This window comes from Taudactylus pleione, unplaced genomic scaffold, assembly GCF_031769625.1.
Source record: "Taudactylus pleione unplaced genomic scaffold, aTauple2 ptg000116l, whole genome shotgun sequence".
NCBI classification, from domain to species: domain Eukaryota; kingdom Metazoa; phylum Chordata; class Amphibia; order Anura; family Myobatrachidae; genus Taudactylus; species Taudactylus pleione.
Window position 1 is genome coordinate 7,617,358 of NW_028284518.1, and position 16,001 is coordinate 7,633,358.

Below are 16,001 nucleotides of genomic sequence, written 5' to 3' on the forward strand. Positions count from 1 at the left end.
ACTCTGCTTACTTGTCTAAAGTGGGAGAATTTTTGCCTAAGTCCCTGATCGAGAAGTGTATTGTGTGGCTTGATGGCTTGGTCAGTGTCCAGAGAAATGGTAATTAAAGATCTTTTAGGGTAGTGTTTGGTGAGCCTCAAGGCTTTTGTTAGTTGTATTATGTATGTTTGATGGTATACACAAATATATTTTTATATAAACTAAATGTACATTTTTATGTTTCTATCTGCTTTATGAAGTGAATCAGAACCTATAGGAGGTATGAGTACTCTCAATAACACAAAAGATTACCTTAGGCAAATCAGCTATGTTACTGGGACAAAAAGTGGACCAGAAGCCCCAGTATTCTAACACCCTCTGTGTATGGTTGACATTTAAACAGGGGGGCAGATAGGGTGGGAAGTGAGTATTAATTACTTAGGCCCGGTCTTGTTTAAGTAGCACAGTCCAGTTATGATGAAGGGAAGAATGACCCCTCCTTGGTGTGGGCAGTGGTGGGCATAGTAGATTTCATGAATTGGGAGGGGGTGTGTGACCATGCTACCATGATTTGGCCACGCCTCCCCATCACTCAGATACGTCATTTCTCTCTATGGCCTTGCATGTAAATACAAATGTAATGTAAACGCAGAGTCTTATAAATAAGATTATTGAAATCAATATTCAACTGGATCCAGCATTATTGTTTTACAATGAATGCAAAGTAATGGCGCAGACTAGCTATAAATGAATACCTCATATACGCTTAAAAATTAAGTGCTGTGCATGAAACAAATTGAAAACTTCCTTAGAGAGAACAAAGCAAACTATCTCAAGAGATAGATAATACTTTAGGAATCATGGAATCCTTGCTTCTTCCAGCTGTAGTAAGTCCCCAAAAGAAGAGAGGCAGGTTGTGAAGACCTGGTCAGGAGCCACATTCACACTACTTTATCCTTTCTCTCCTTTCCCTTTGTTTTTTACTTTCCATTCTTTCATTTTGACGTTGAATAATTTGGATAAATGTTCTTTTTCCCTCTCCCTTTGTACTTATATTAATTACTAGGTTAGGTTGAGAGTTTATATGCTACTTAGTGGACAATTGGCTCATTGATAATTAAAAAAGGAAAGCAATATCCAGTCTTGAAATTACAGTCTCTATCACTCAGCCCTAACTGGTAATATTATGTCATTATTTTGGTTTTGCTTACTTAAGGTAAAATCTGCCTCTTCCGGTATGTTTGTATAGAATGTTTAATAGCATTGGGAAGTAATATACATTTTGTTAATAAAAATAAACCGCTTGCATTCCCCCCAACATCTTCAAATATGCACAATTTTCACCTCAAAGAGAACATTTAAGAATCTTGTCCCAAAAAATAAAATCATACTTTTAAATACCTGTAGGGTGAAGGTGCTTCATTTGATAGAATCATAATACTATATCAAAAAGTAATAGTAAGGATCAATGCAGATTGTTATGACAATGTTATTCTTTCCACAGGGTCCAACTAGGAATCTGAATGAGGAATTCATTATGATCAAAGTGATGTTTAACAAATGTGTCAACTCTGAAAGGATTGACAGTAACAGAAAGGAACAAGCAGCCTTCTATGGATGTGACAGAAGCAGCCTGCACATGATAAAGTTAGCACTGTGTCCTCTATATTTAGACTATGGTTATAGTAGTTGGGGGACTTTCTAACCGTCTACATATTGTACACATTGTACTATGGTAATATTTGCCTGTATTTGCATTAGAACTTTAATTTTCTTTTGAAAATACAAAACACATGTTTCTTTTTGTATTGAAGATATACATCAAATTATTGAAAGTTAATTTACTGCATTGTTTAGATTAGAATATTACCAGAAGATGTGGTTTGACATATATACAACGCAGGCAGTAAACTAACCACAGTTATTTTCCTTTACCAAATGTTCATTTCCCCGATGTCAGTATTTATCTATTAGTATCTATTGTGGAAGCTACTACATAGCCATAGTAACCCAGAACATTGTGTTAAAGAAAAGGATTTAGCATTCCCTCTACACTTTATTATGAAGCATTTCATTTCAGTTACTCCTGCAGCAGCATTTAAACAGATTGTGCATGTTTGTGATTTACTTTAACTTATATGCTTTTCGTATGATTTCAATTGTATAAACCTAATGAAAAGACTTGGTAAGTAAGCTCCAGCAATAGGCGACACATATGTATACTTCTAAACAGTTCATATTTTTATGGGATTGTCCCAATTTTTGCATCCAGAAAGAGGATGGCCTTTTAATAGTGTGATTGTAATTTGCATCTGGTTTGGATTGATTATTGGAGGATTTTATTTGTGTCCTGATTTGGCTTGGAAGGTAGACATGTGCATAAAGGGACACAAGCTGATTGTTAGGTTACACAGTATGTACAGCTGACCAGTGTGCAAATTCATCCCTTTGTGTTTCACAACCTCAATTATTAAAATTTGATCACTCAGGGGCGCCGAGAGTTTACCCGGGCCCGGGCTTCCAGAGGGGCCCGGCGGGGGCCCGGGTCTGGTGCCCACCCCCTCACTTCCTCCCTCCCTCCCTCCCTCTGCAGCAGCCCAGCACACAGCGTGTGCTGGGCTGCAGCGGGAGATTGCTTGCGGCTGCTAAGTAGCAGCCACAGCAATCTCCTATGCCTGAAGGGGGGAGCGATCACATTGATCGCGCCCCCCACTGGCTTTGCGCCGGGCTGAGGGGCTCACAGTGCCCCCTCCCCAGCGCGCAGTGCCGCAAAACTTTTTTTTCAAGGGGGTGTGGCCACGCCTTCTAATATTAGGCCACGCCCCCTCTTTAACAGGGCCCAGCGTGGCTCTCTACGCCCCTGATTGCACTTAGTGATTGTGAAAAGCCAAGTTCATATTGGCTAATTTTGTAAAATAGAATGAAAGAATTGCTATGTGTGTCTGATACAAGGAATAAATACTGGAATATACAGTATGATGTAATACAAATATTACTGGTACACACAGCACAAACAGTTTCAGAGTGGAATTTAGCTTGACAAAGCCTTCATCTCTATCTCTCTCTATATATAAAATAAAGTCCCCAGTTTATGGGTCTGCTTGTTTGTTTGGGCTAATCTCTTGAACCACTGGACAGATTTTAATGGCGTTTTCATTATTCTATACAACATTGGTCAAAGAAGATTTAGGTGTATGAAACATTCATCTGTGACAAAAGGGAGCCAAGCACTGATGATTTTTGTGAAGCCAAGTGACAGAACAAAATCTTGCACCAATCTGCTGTATATGAGATGGACAGGGTGCTGAAACAGCAAGAGACAGTGAGAGCCAATCACTGATAGGAATGTGCCCTGTTGCTTAGCAGGAGCCTAGAGAAGGAAGGGAGTCAGGGACTAAGCAGGGTCACATCTGAGGCAGTCAGAGAGTGAGAGACAGCCTCCAATGAATCCAAGAATATGCCCTGATGCAGACACAGTAGCCAGGGGAGGCATAGCTATCAGGAAAAAAAAAATGGAAAACTATAAAATGATTTCCATTCGATGGTGGCAAACATCAGACCGCCACCATCAAATGTTAAAAACACTACCATTGAACAAAAACATTGATGGTTCATAACCATCGGATTCTGATGTCCATCCCCAAGCTGAACCTGCAGATGGACTCTGGCCACCACTCCTCTACTGTGAAGTGCTTCCTCTCCAGTGTGATGTTCACGCTCAGCCACATTCCCTCGGTGAACAGGAAGCACCTCCCATGGAAGTCAGCACAGTTTTCGGAACAGGGGCATCACGGCGAATAAGCTCAACAGGAAGCCCAGGAAGTACAGTGTATATTGTGCAAAGAGGACATTGCTCATCGCCATGTTTGGCAGTTGTGGAGTGGTGTGCATGGAGGCTGTGGAAATATGCACAGGTATCCCAGCCCCTGGGACTTGCTGCTGATAATGCTTACGGTAGCTGCATTACAAATCTATTATTATTATTACCAGTTATTTATATAGCGCACACATTTTCCGCAGCCCTTTACAGATAATATTTTGGCCATTCACATCAGTCCCTGCCCCAGAAGAGCTTACAATCTATATTCCCTATCACATGCACACACACATACGCACTAGGGTTAAGTTTGTAGGGAGCCAATTAACCTACCAGTATATTTTTGGAATATGGGAGGAAACCGGAGTACCCGGAGGAAACCCACGCAAGCACAGGGAGAATATACTAACTCCACACAGTTAGAGGCGTGGTGGGAATCGAACCCATGACCTCAGTGCTGTGAGGCAGTAATGCTAACCATTACACCATCTGTGCTGCCCTGATCCTACCATGATCCTCCTGTTGGGCCCCAACCAGCTACAGGGCAGCAACAGGGGGGACATTGGTGAGATGCAGGGGGCAGGAGTGAGATGCAGGGGGTTGTGGTGAGATGCAGGGGACTGTGGTGACATGGCGTAGGTTGTTATGAGATGCAGGTAGCTTTGGCGAGAATAAATTGCTCCCTTGCGAAGCTAGGACTGGTCACTAATAGATCTATAAATAAACGATGATTTCATACAAGTCATTCAATATGGGATAATAGAATCGCAACTATAAATTATATGGCTACTGATAGTCACAGTGATGATTGATGACCATATAATACACAAGGAAGCAAAGCAGAGGACTTCATACAAGTCACAGAAGTCTTCTAATATCAATGATACTATGCATTAGGAAGTCTTTTATTCCTCATAATACCCAAGTTTTCCTTACCACTGTGATAAGATCGTCAAAGTGGTAAGGAAAACATGGGTATCACTTATAAGTATCACAATGTCTATACACATATTATTTTAAAGAGTTATGGATTTAATAATATCACCTGTGATGTAAAGCACTGCCAAGTATGAGGGCACTATTAAAATAGATGTAATAATAATAATAATAATAATAATAATAACAATAATAATAATAATAATAATAATAATAGTAGTAGTAGTAGGGTAATAATAATAATAATAGTAGTAGTAGTAGGGTAATAATAATAATAATAATAATAGTAGTAGTAGTAGGGTAATAATAATAATAATAATGATAGTAGTAGTAGTAGGGTAATAATAATAATAATAATAATAATAATATTATTCTGAACAATGGAAATAATCTGTGAATTGGGCTATTGAAGAATTTCTCCTAATGAGCACCAATATCAAAAGTTAATGTATGAGTCTCTAAAAACATGTTGTTTTAATGCATTGCTCGCTATTTGTGATGCTATGCTTTGTTTTACTTATGGATATGTATTGCACTCACTTTTCCTGTACTACAAGTCACATCACCATTCTGAGTTACTATAAAAGGGTAATTTAGATGTGTGTCTCTTCTGTGAGGTACCTTGTAGTCATTATCATGGGGTGAACACAATCTCATAAATAATTGTCAGGACATCCAAATTGTGGAGAAACAAATCAGGAATGTTATTGAGGACATCTCTATATCACCATGAACATTTTTAGAATCTGTCAAATTCTCAGATGTTTGAAATTCTTTCCTTTGATCTTCAGCTAACACAGTTTTACAATATCAAGTCTAAACATGTCATTGGTGCCGACTGCCCTGCTTCTCTTACAGTACTGTACACCTCCCTCCCTTGTGACCAAAATGTAGCAAATTCTGTTCGTAGAAGGCCAGCAAAAAATATATTCCATGTTCATTAATTGTTTCTCATGGAGCATTTCAGTAATTGTATTAAATACGGGAATTATACAAACTCTGTTTTTGTATTGTGAAACGTAGTGAATAGTGAAGATGCATCAGGGACACTTCTTGGAAGACACAACTGTTTCCATATTGACCTTTGCCTCATGTGGTGAACAGGTACTTTATGAACAAAGAACAGCTACACGTTTTGCATACCTTAATGCACTATCGCCTGAAGGGCATATCATGCAAGGTTAGAGAACAGCCTTTAATGGTTGGTTTCAAATTAAATAAGCTTTACTTGTAACTAAAAGAATATGGTTTACTATACTGTTTGTCAAGAGCTATTGTTTAAAATCCTGTTGTAAGACGGACTGGCTAAGCTTGTAATTTTCCTTAGCTTGATTTGAAGACACAGACATTTAAGCACCAATTCTTCTTTGCAAATTCTCATTTTTTAATGGAAATCTCCATTACTCTATTTGGTTTGGCAGGTACAAAATCAACAGAGGGAGAACATTTCAATGGCAAAACAACATAATCCTCAGGCAAATGATTTGTCCAAATTTAATAGAAAGTTCTTAGGATGTATTGTTTGATGTAAACACTAGTTGTAATAAAACTGTGCCTTAGGAACTGTCCCTCAGCTCGTAAAACCCTATTTTTGTTGGCCAGTATATTTTAACTTTTCAGGCATTTGTAGAAAATGCAGTATAAAATATACGCTATGTCCTGAGCAAAAATTCAAATGCAAATACAAAGGTTTACGTTTTATAAATGAAAAATTTGTTTAGTCTTTTGAAAAATGATAAATAATGCGGCAGGGTTACAGAGGAGGGCGCTAGTCTTAATAAATATGATTAACGCATATAGGAGCTAATACAGAGTTGAACATATGGCCATTTACAACGCAGATATTGCATGTTCTCAGTGCATGCACTGGAAACAAGTTCAGTTGCATCCGGGCTGTAATGGGGCAATGTGTGCTCAGTGAGGGCGTGTTGATGGATTTGCTAGTTATGCAGAAATGGCTGGAAGAGTAATCTGCCTGTTTTTAAGACATATCTTTTGCCGCAAGAATAGAACTGGTGCAAGTGCATAATTATCATGATGATGATGACTGGTATCAGACCAAGCAGTCCACTTGCAGCAATTAGAACAGCTCTGCATATGGATGAATATACGCATTCAGGGCCTGATTCAGAGCCGGACGCTATTTGCGCTCGCTCGGTCAGAAAAAGGGGCCGGCTATTTAAATTGAGCGCTCGCTCTTTGCGGTCTGTTGACGCCTCTATGTCTGAGCGAGCGAATGAAACATGCGCTCGCTATTTTGTAAAGACGCCCCCTGGCCGCTCGCATCCTACGTCATCTCCACTATTTATTAGATTAATCGAGTACATCGAAAGGCATCTGAACTGCTCGCAGTGCTTGTGGTAGGTTTATCCTACCGCAATCATGCGAACAGTTCAGGCTAAGAAACAACCAAGTGACGTGGTCGATGACGCTGCTTTGTTAATTATGCACACCCTTAAAACGCCCGTTTTGACCTTTTGGCACGCCTGCGTTCGGATCACCACTCCCCGTTTTCAAGCACATTCCCCTGTTACCACCCACAAACGCCTCATCCTGTCACTCAAATTAGCAGGCACTCGCTATTTGGCGAGCGCTCGATTTCCGATCGCACTGACTGGTTGGCACATGCGCTTTACGACCCATACGCATGCGCAGTTGTGCGAACATCGCTCGGAGCGAATGAGCGGCCGCTTACGAGCTGCTCTGAATCAGGCCCTCAGTCCCGTAACACAATGCAGGAGCTGCTAGGTCCAATTTGTAATTCTATTTCATTCACATAATTCTTTAATCACTAGTAAATATTGTTATCTGACTACTCACCTAGTTTTTTTCAGAACTAAACCAAAATTAAAAGCATATTATAAAATTGTAAATGCAAAATAAGTACACATTGTGCAAAGTAATGTCATGATCCCCTATTTCATTATTTTACAGGGATTACAATCTTAATCTTAATTTATTTACAAAGATATATGGGCCATCTGCTGTGATGCAGGGCAGAACCAATATGTCTGTGAACGCTGTCGTTCACAGACATATCCGGTATACACACCTGACGTTGTACTATAGATATATCTATCAGTATGTACCCAGTATTAAGCAGCTCATAAGATGTGACCTCCCGATCCATCCATTGCAAGAGCATTTGAAGCCGTTTATCAGTTGTTGCTCCTGTATACATACCTATAATACTGTTGGACCGATCAGTCAATTTCGGGTTATCAGCCCGATAATTGTATAGGTGTGGACCCAGCTTAACATTGCATAATTGCAATAATTAAAGTAAACATAGGTTTAAAAAGTATTGCTGTATATACAGTAATATAACTATACAAAAAAAATTAAATATATGTTGCAATTGTTTTGTGTGTGTATTTGAGAGACTTTTTGGCATTGGGGTTTCTGTGTTAGCAACCAAAGAATAAGACACATTTGATTAATGCAGCAATTATTTTAGGGTGAAGAGCATGTAAAATCTACAGAGGACATAAATGTAGCTATGGGTGATTAGTCATGACGCATAGTAAATTTAGATGCCTGCTGGAAACTAACCGGTAGAAATGAAGGAGCAACATGCCGAGGGTTCAAAGCAAAACTGTCAGTCACTGATTTAAAACATAAACTATTTAATGTTAACCTAATGTTTTTGGGAAATAAAGAGATCACCAGTTACATCATATCGCTCAGCACTATCTTGATGGTGTGAGCACTGGTGTGTACTCTGAGATCAAATTGCTCATACTCACTCTTGTAAATGGTTTGCTTCTTTTACACATTTTGGTGACATTCCCTCTTTGGGGTAGACTGTATTTGTCACTGTTAATTGACCAAAACATTCTTTAGGCAAAGGATTATGTTCAATTTAGTACATTTATGTATTTATGGTTCAAATTAGTTTAAACAGGGTCTATTTGTAGCAAAGCAATTTTTTTGCTTTATTTTTTTGACAATCGCTCTTTTTGTGCTTCTAGTCCCAACAAAAGTATGTATTAGCCCTAGAAATCTAAACCTGTTATTGTACTGTTTTTATGTCAGGGTGATAACATAATAGCTTTTGTGACCTTTGAGCCCACCTATAACAACTTTTGCTATACCGAATATACGTGTATTGATTTCTGGGCACTACAGTGCCTGACAGAACACAGTTCTACACACTTCACATCTTCAAATTTGGGATCTAGTAACTTATAAAGGAAGAAAATATATTCAATTCTATAGAATACTATGGAGAGTTACTTGAGGGACATGCACTAAAAGTGGACTGAAATAGTAAGGAGAAGACAGAATACTTTTATAACCTACAAAAGTACCAAACAGCCTGTAGTAGCACATTACAAAGTATATCTTGTGTTTACATTCATATGTATTATTTTCAATAGTAATTCACAAATATAGACTTCAGTCTAAATCGATGATGAAAAAAATCCTTTAAACATTATTTAATAAGTGTTTCAAATTAAAAAAGTATTATATTACCATTGTAATTACTCTTTCTTTACATATTTTTGAATGAAAAGAAATTTGCTAGAGTGCAAAAAAAATTACCTGTCACAGTGTAAATGTTGTTTTTTCTCAAATGCACCCCCAATAATTCAGTGTATATTTCTGCTTAAAATTCCAGGAACCATCCTGCATACCATCGTGTCCTGCCGCCTGTCGCTCATGTGCTGCTGGATGCCATGCAGTAAAGTTTTTTCATTTGGACACTTGGCCCGGCGCACTTGACATCACGCCGTCGAGAGGAGCCATGTAGCTGTTGCATTAGGAGCAATAACAAGAAGGTAAGTGTGTGGGCTGGGACACAGAATTGGGGCTGGCAGAGGACACAGAAGGGAGGGGCTGGCAGGGGACACAGAAAAGGGGAGCTGGCAGGGCACACAGAAGGGGGCTGGTGGGGCACACAGAAGGGAGGGGCTGGCAGGGGACACAGACGGGGGAGCTAGCAGGGGACACAGAAGGGCGGGCTGACAGGGGACAGAGAAGGGGGCTGGTAGGGGACAGCAAAGGAGGGGGCTGGCATGGGACACAGAAGGAGGGGGGCTGGCAGGGGACACAGGAGGGGCAGCTGGTAGGGGATATAGAAGGGAGGGCTGACAGGGTACAGAGAAGGGGGGCTGACAGGGTACAGAGAAGGGAAGGCTGGTAGGGGACACAGAAGTAGGGGGCTGGCAGGTGACACAGAAGGAGCTTAGCTGGCTGGAAACAGTAGGGAGTCTGGTTGTAAATGGAGAGAGACTGCAGTGCTGTAGTTGCACAAATGGAGGGGGGCCCTGTCTATTTCATCAGTACTGGGCCCCACAATTTCTAATGGCAGCCCTGGCCACCAGCAGCAGACAGCACCCAGTGAGGAGCAGAGGCACAGACAGAGGCAGACTGGCAGCTAGTCAGTCACTGGCTGAATCTGGGTGAGACAGTGAGGATCCGGCTCATTGTGGAGCACAGAAGCCTGTATGTAATGGGGAGAGGCCACCCACCTTGATAGTACTAAGAGGGAAAATCTTATGGTTATGGTATTAGGGTTAGTTTAGGGGTTTGGATATTAGGGTTGGTGTAGCAGTTTGGGTTAGATGTTAGGCTTAAGGTATCCACACACTCAGAAAATTTGCACGATTTGTTGATTTCGACGCATCTGAACAATAAACCGTGCAAAATATGTGCAAATCGTGAGTGTCCACTGACGATAATGATGTGCGTTCCCACAGGACTCGATATTGTTAAGGACGCACGATAGATCGTTGGTCAGATTGGACACGTTTTAGCACCATATTGTGTCCAGGAGTGCCGGGGAGCTGCCGGGGAGCGTTCAGGGGAAATCGTTAACGGCATTGCATTGTTTGCAAGTCGGCCAGTGTGTGGGCACCTTTAGTTTTGGGATTTGGGTTAGTGTATTAGGTATAGGGTATTAGGGTTGGTGTAGTGGTTTGGGTTACGGTATTAGTGATGGGGTATTAGGGATGGTGTAATGCCCAGGCTTTCAAACTCGGCCCTCAGAACCCCAAATGCATGTTTTCCAGGTCTCCTCATGGAATCAAGTGAGATAATTAGCTTCATTTGTTGATTCTTTTAAAATTTGTCAGTGATTAATGAATACACCTGTGCACCTGCCAGGAGATTGGCAAAATGTGAAGTGAGGACCGAGTTTGAGACCCACTGGTGTAGCGGTTTGGATTAGTGTATTAGGGTTAGGTTAGGTGTTTGTGTTAGGGTATTATGGATAGGGTATTAGGATTACTTTAGGGGCTTGGGTATTAGGGTAAGTTTAGTTGTTTAGGTTAAGGTACTAGGGAAAACAGTTTGAGGGAGGAGGGCCCCAAACAGGTAACTTGCCTAGGGCCCCATGAGATCTAAATTCGGCTCTGGAGAGAGCAAATTTTAGGGGGCTTTCCCTATTTAGCAAAAACACCTAAAATATGTTTGTAATTAAAAACCTTCACAAACATCCAGGGAAGTAGGTAAGCAGAATCACAACCCAAGAGAAACTGTGTATGCCCCCACAGTGGGGTCAACGGGGAGAGATATGTAGCCAAATCTAATTGTTTGTTCAATTTGTCCCAGATTTCTAAAATAAAATACATGGGAACAGAGGGGCTGAGGCTGTATTATGTATTATGATACTTAACTAGCGCATATTCAATATCCACCAATTTCTTTTTACCTGCTCCCCCAGTCTATGAAACTGCAGAGTGTTTACTCCTCTCAAAATAAGTTTGTTTTTTTTACTTGTCCTCAGAGGTGCTGGACAGCAAGCCTCAGCCTACACAATCTATGAGCTGTCCTTGCATCTTGCAGATAAACAAGAAAGCACATTTTGAGAGGCAATTTGACCAGCTAATAAAAACATTCAACCCTTCAAAATTCCAAATAAAATACTATCAATCCTGATGTTCTCATACTCTTATGATTATTTTAATTCATAACTGAGGCTAAAATGAGCAGGATGTTTGGAAAACAAGGGCAATTTTAAATAGAAATAAAGGTGGCGTTCTTAAAGTTGTATTAGTATGGATTATGGCAATATGTATTTCCAGTCAGGCCTACATACCTGCAAAAGGTCACATATATAGCTTTTATGTGATAGTTCCAAAAACGAGAGTGAAAGTGTGGAGTGGGTGCGCTCCTTGCTTCATGACAGGCAGACAATTAGAAGCTTTTGGGCAAGTTGAAATGTATTGCATCCCCACATATTTTGTGGTTTGTAATGACCTTTATTGTATCTAAATAAATATGTATTTTATACTTCACAATAATATAACTCAAACTAACTTTATGGTATGCACATGAACATTTTAAAAAACTCAATAAAATATGAGAGTCACAATACCAGACTATATACTCTGGAATACCAGTGGACAGTGTTTCCATGGTTATCTGTCCAAAACTTCTGCACCAGATTAGATTACCTTTCATCTCTCACCTGCCATAAGCATTGTGGGTGCGGGAACAAATTTATACTCATCTGCTAAAAGCATGCATTATAAATATAGCATATTTAGCAATATGTAAACATTTACACTGAAATGGAAGGAACATAAAATACAAGGGATCATGTACATCATAATACCAGTCCATTGGCAGCAGCACAGTGAATATCCACTAAAGGATGCTGTAAAGCCCTCATCCCTGGCAGCAAGGCAGCAGTCTTGTTACACTATTACACACATATTGAAAAGGCTTTTGAGACTCAGTTGCAGTTCTTCAGTAGCAACCTAATTCTCTATTCAGGTCAGTAGGAGCCGCAAAAACCTTCAAAAACAGTACTGACAGCCAGTTGTTTGCTAAATGAAATAGAGTGGTATGGCTCCCCCAATATTTGCTCTTACTGTATAGAGTCCAGATTTCCAGCTTCTATAGTGGGTTTGTACCTCCTAGCTTCCAGATTGGGAGCCATTATTTCTCTGGGCAGGATTCCCACTGGTCCACTCATTGGTCTCATGGGGATGGGTCAACTGCACAGTATTGGGGCTGATTTTGATTTGGGAGTAAAGCAAAAAAAAACTTTACAACAAACCATGTTGCAATGCAAGTGGTGCTAATACAGTTTTTATTTTGCATACAGGGTAAATACTAGCTGCTTTTGCATATAGCCCACAAATGTTGCATGCCACTCTCATATCTAAAACTCTGCAAATTTTAAATCTGCCCCAACTGCAGTGGTTTTACAAAGGTGCAAAGTTACTTGCCATTTTTGCTTTCCTCACAAACACTGTCTTTTTTCTTTGGAACCCATTTCCAACAGCAGCCCCACAAGGTCTGCTAGGCTCACTGTAAATATCCTCCTGATAGGAATATATATGGGTATATGGGTGATAAGAACAGAAAGGTCATTGCTTCTAGTATTGACCCCTTCATTGCTGGGTAACAGTTAAGTGCTTCTTGTATGACAGCAGAGTTGAGCCTGTTTTCTGGAAGCCTGACTAGGCTAGTAGTGGTGGCATTAGCGGGGCTTAGTACATACGGGTATGTCTTCTTCTCAGTAGTGCTGGGCTACCCTGGGTGGCTCAAGCACTTATACAGTCATAATACTGTACAATGACTAGCATGAATTACCATTAAAACACACATTAAACATAAGTACATGTAACTGGGAATAGCCTAAAGGGAGCATATCATGGTAGATCAACCTTTGTCCATGTGAATACTCACTTCTGCAACCTGAGGATCTGAGGGCTACAAAGGTCCGAAAAGTCCACAAGGTGCTTGAATGTGGTGCCAGATTAACTCCACATATACTTGGAATTAGTTTGTTGTACTTTAATATGTTTAAAATTACATTTTAAATTTCTGCAATGTGGTTATATACTATGTGTAGCCATTTTTGTTATTTAAAAAGTTCCAGTGTTTTTTGTGTGTCCAATTCAAATGTTTTTGCCAGCTCTGAGTGTAATTCAGAGAATGGCAAATTATTTTGCTTATCTCTATTTACAGTTATTTGGTAATAGCATGTCTAAAATTTGGCCACCAGCATAAAGCTATCCGTTATTGAGGTGGAAGAATTAGAACTAGATTTTTATACTTCCAAGTTCCTACACCAAAATGATCATCATGTTCTGCTTGAATTTAAAGTGTATTGGCTCCTCTGTATAAAGTGTCTGTATACTTTATATTAACAAATATTAACATATGAATACATTGAGCCTGTACAGCATAAAACACAACAAAACATACATATCATATTATGTATATGTGTACATTAGTTTATTCTCAAAGTATAGAGGTGAAACATATTTGTTTCTTAATATGAATATTATACCCATATATTTCCTTATAGATTTCCTAGATTTCATGTTGATCTTTTTTTTTTTTTAGTTTTACAGCATAAGACCTGACTACTGTCGTTGATACAGGAAATGTGGAGAAAATGAGACTAATCAATCAAATCATTTGAAACATTACTTGATTTTAACAAACACAATATATTACTTTATTTTCAAATTACCAGCCAGAAAGAGTTTTGAAAGCTTGTCAAATAGTCATATTTTACCTGCACAAATACTTATACTATTTTAACCAATTCAATTAATCAGTTATCTATTCTGAAAATCAAGTTACATGATCTTGCAGCTGTGATTTCAGGGAATAATTAGTAGGAAGGGACTAAATCTGTCCATAGACTGACAAATCAGGTCACGATCCATGTCTGTGGCCACTGCAGAGATATTTGCTAAACTGAACCATTGAAGTTCCCCAGGTTGTAAATGGCAGCTAATACTTATTGTTAGGCCAATTACCCCTATTATTGTGTACAGGGGGGATTGTCAGTTAAAAAAGAAGACAAAACAGTATCTGGCTATTGCAATCCATACACCCTGGTTTTACATTCTGCATGGATCAAACATTAATCTTTCTAAATGTATTGCGTACATTACAATGGCAGGTCAATGTGGTTGAAAAAAATTTGTTTCATTTCCTAAATAATGAGCCAGTAATAAGTAATCGGAGACCCAGATTAAGGTCCCCTCCTACATCTTTTTTCACCATGCATTCATGCAGTCTGTGCAGCAGGGTAGGGGTAAAGTCCTCTCACCAGTCTGACTAGCGAGTCATACTGTATGTTCTGATCTCATAATGGAATGCACAGTCCCCTTCTGAGTTCAAGAGCCAGTTATGAGACCTTTAAAAATAGTCTCTTGTGCACCACTGTACCCAGTATTCCAACTGAGGTTCAATTATTTTTATGTGATTACCCTAATATTGTAGGATTATATACTTCATTAATGATTGTTAAAGTATACTGATATAATGAAACAGGGCAATCACTTCTTACTAACATAACACTTATTGTTAAGATAACTTCCAACATATACATACAAATATACGTGCACAGCTAGGTGTGTTGCTGGACCTGGAAGATTTACATTTTCCAGAATATGTTTCTGTTTGGAAAGGGATGAGGGATAACATGACTCATGATTTCAATGTTCTGAAAGAGGTTGGGGGCAAGAAATATCACCCAGAATGTGTCTTTGCAATTTGCCATTATCTATTTAAATCAATTTAAGGACATTTTTAAATATCTTAAATATGGATTAACTATTTTGCTGATATGAACTCTACTATTAATGCATATTTAATGCAAAGACAACATTACATTTTCTGTGGCCTTACCAGTGACCCCTAATGTCTCTGTATATGCAGGATAAAAACATACCAAACTTAGCACTTTTATTTTTGATTACCTTTCTCTGCAGATTTCAGTCACCATACAACATTATTCTACAAAGACAAAAACATAAAAATAAAAAAATGCATATTTAATGTAAATGACCATAAAATTAATTTCCTTTACATACTAAAGTGTATTATAAATTGTACCCGCTTTCTTCTGCATATTTCCATATTGTTTCTAGGCAGAAAAACTGCAGTGTGAGATTTCTGACAGCACCAAAATTAAGAGTACTGGTCTATCCATCCTACATGACACACACCAAATTAAAGTAGTATGGAGCACACCATTCCAGAGCATAATTAGCAAAAATTAGCAGCAGATTGTGTTGAATCCCTCAACACATATTATTATTATTATTATTATTATTATTTATTTATATGGGTGCCACAAGTGTTCTGCAACGCTTTACAAAGTACATAAACAAATAGCTGACCAGTGACTTACAGCACAATATAATACAGGACAAGGACGTGAATAATATACATTGCTACATTAGCGACCATAACACCCACATAAGCAACAGAGCATAAGCAACCAAGTGTTAGGTGTCCTAGTGGGGAGTAAGAAGTAGATGAAAGTAGAGTAGGGAAAAGCACAAGAGGG

The 16,001-nt window shown here is 39.2% G+C and overlaps 1 long non-coding RNA gene across 1 annotated transcript; it reads left to right on the forward strand.

Moving 5' to 3' along the window:
• The first annotated feature begins 1,487 nt into the window (after nt 1–1,487).
• Nucleotides 1,488–14,432, forward strand: LOC148524748 (uncharacterized). Its single transcript, XR_015878347.1, has 3 exons — nt 1,488–1,626; nt 9,354–9,513; nt 14,039–14,432. It is a non-coding gene; the product is annotated as an uncharacterized LOC148524748 (long non-coding RNA).
• The last annotated feature ends 1,569 nt before the right edge of the window (nt 14,433–16,001 follow it).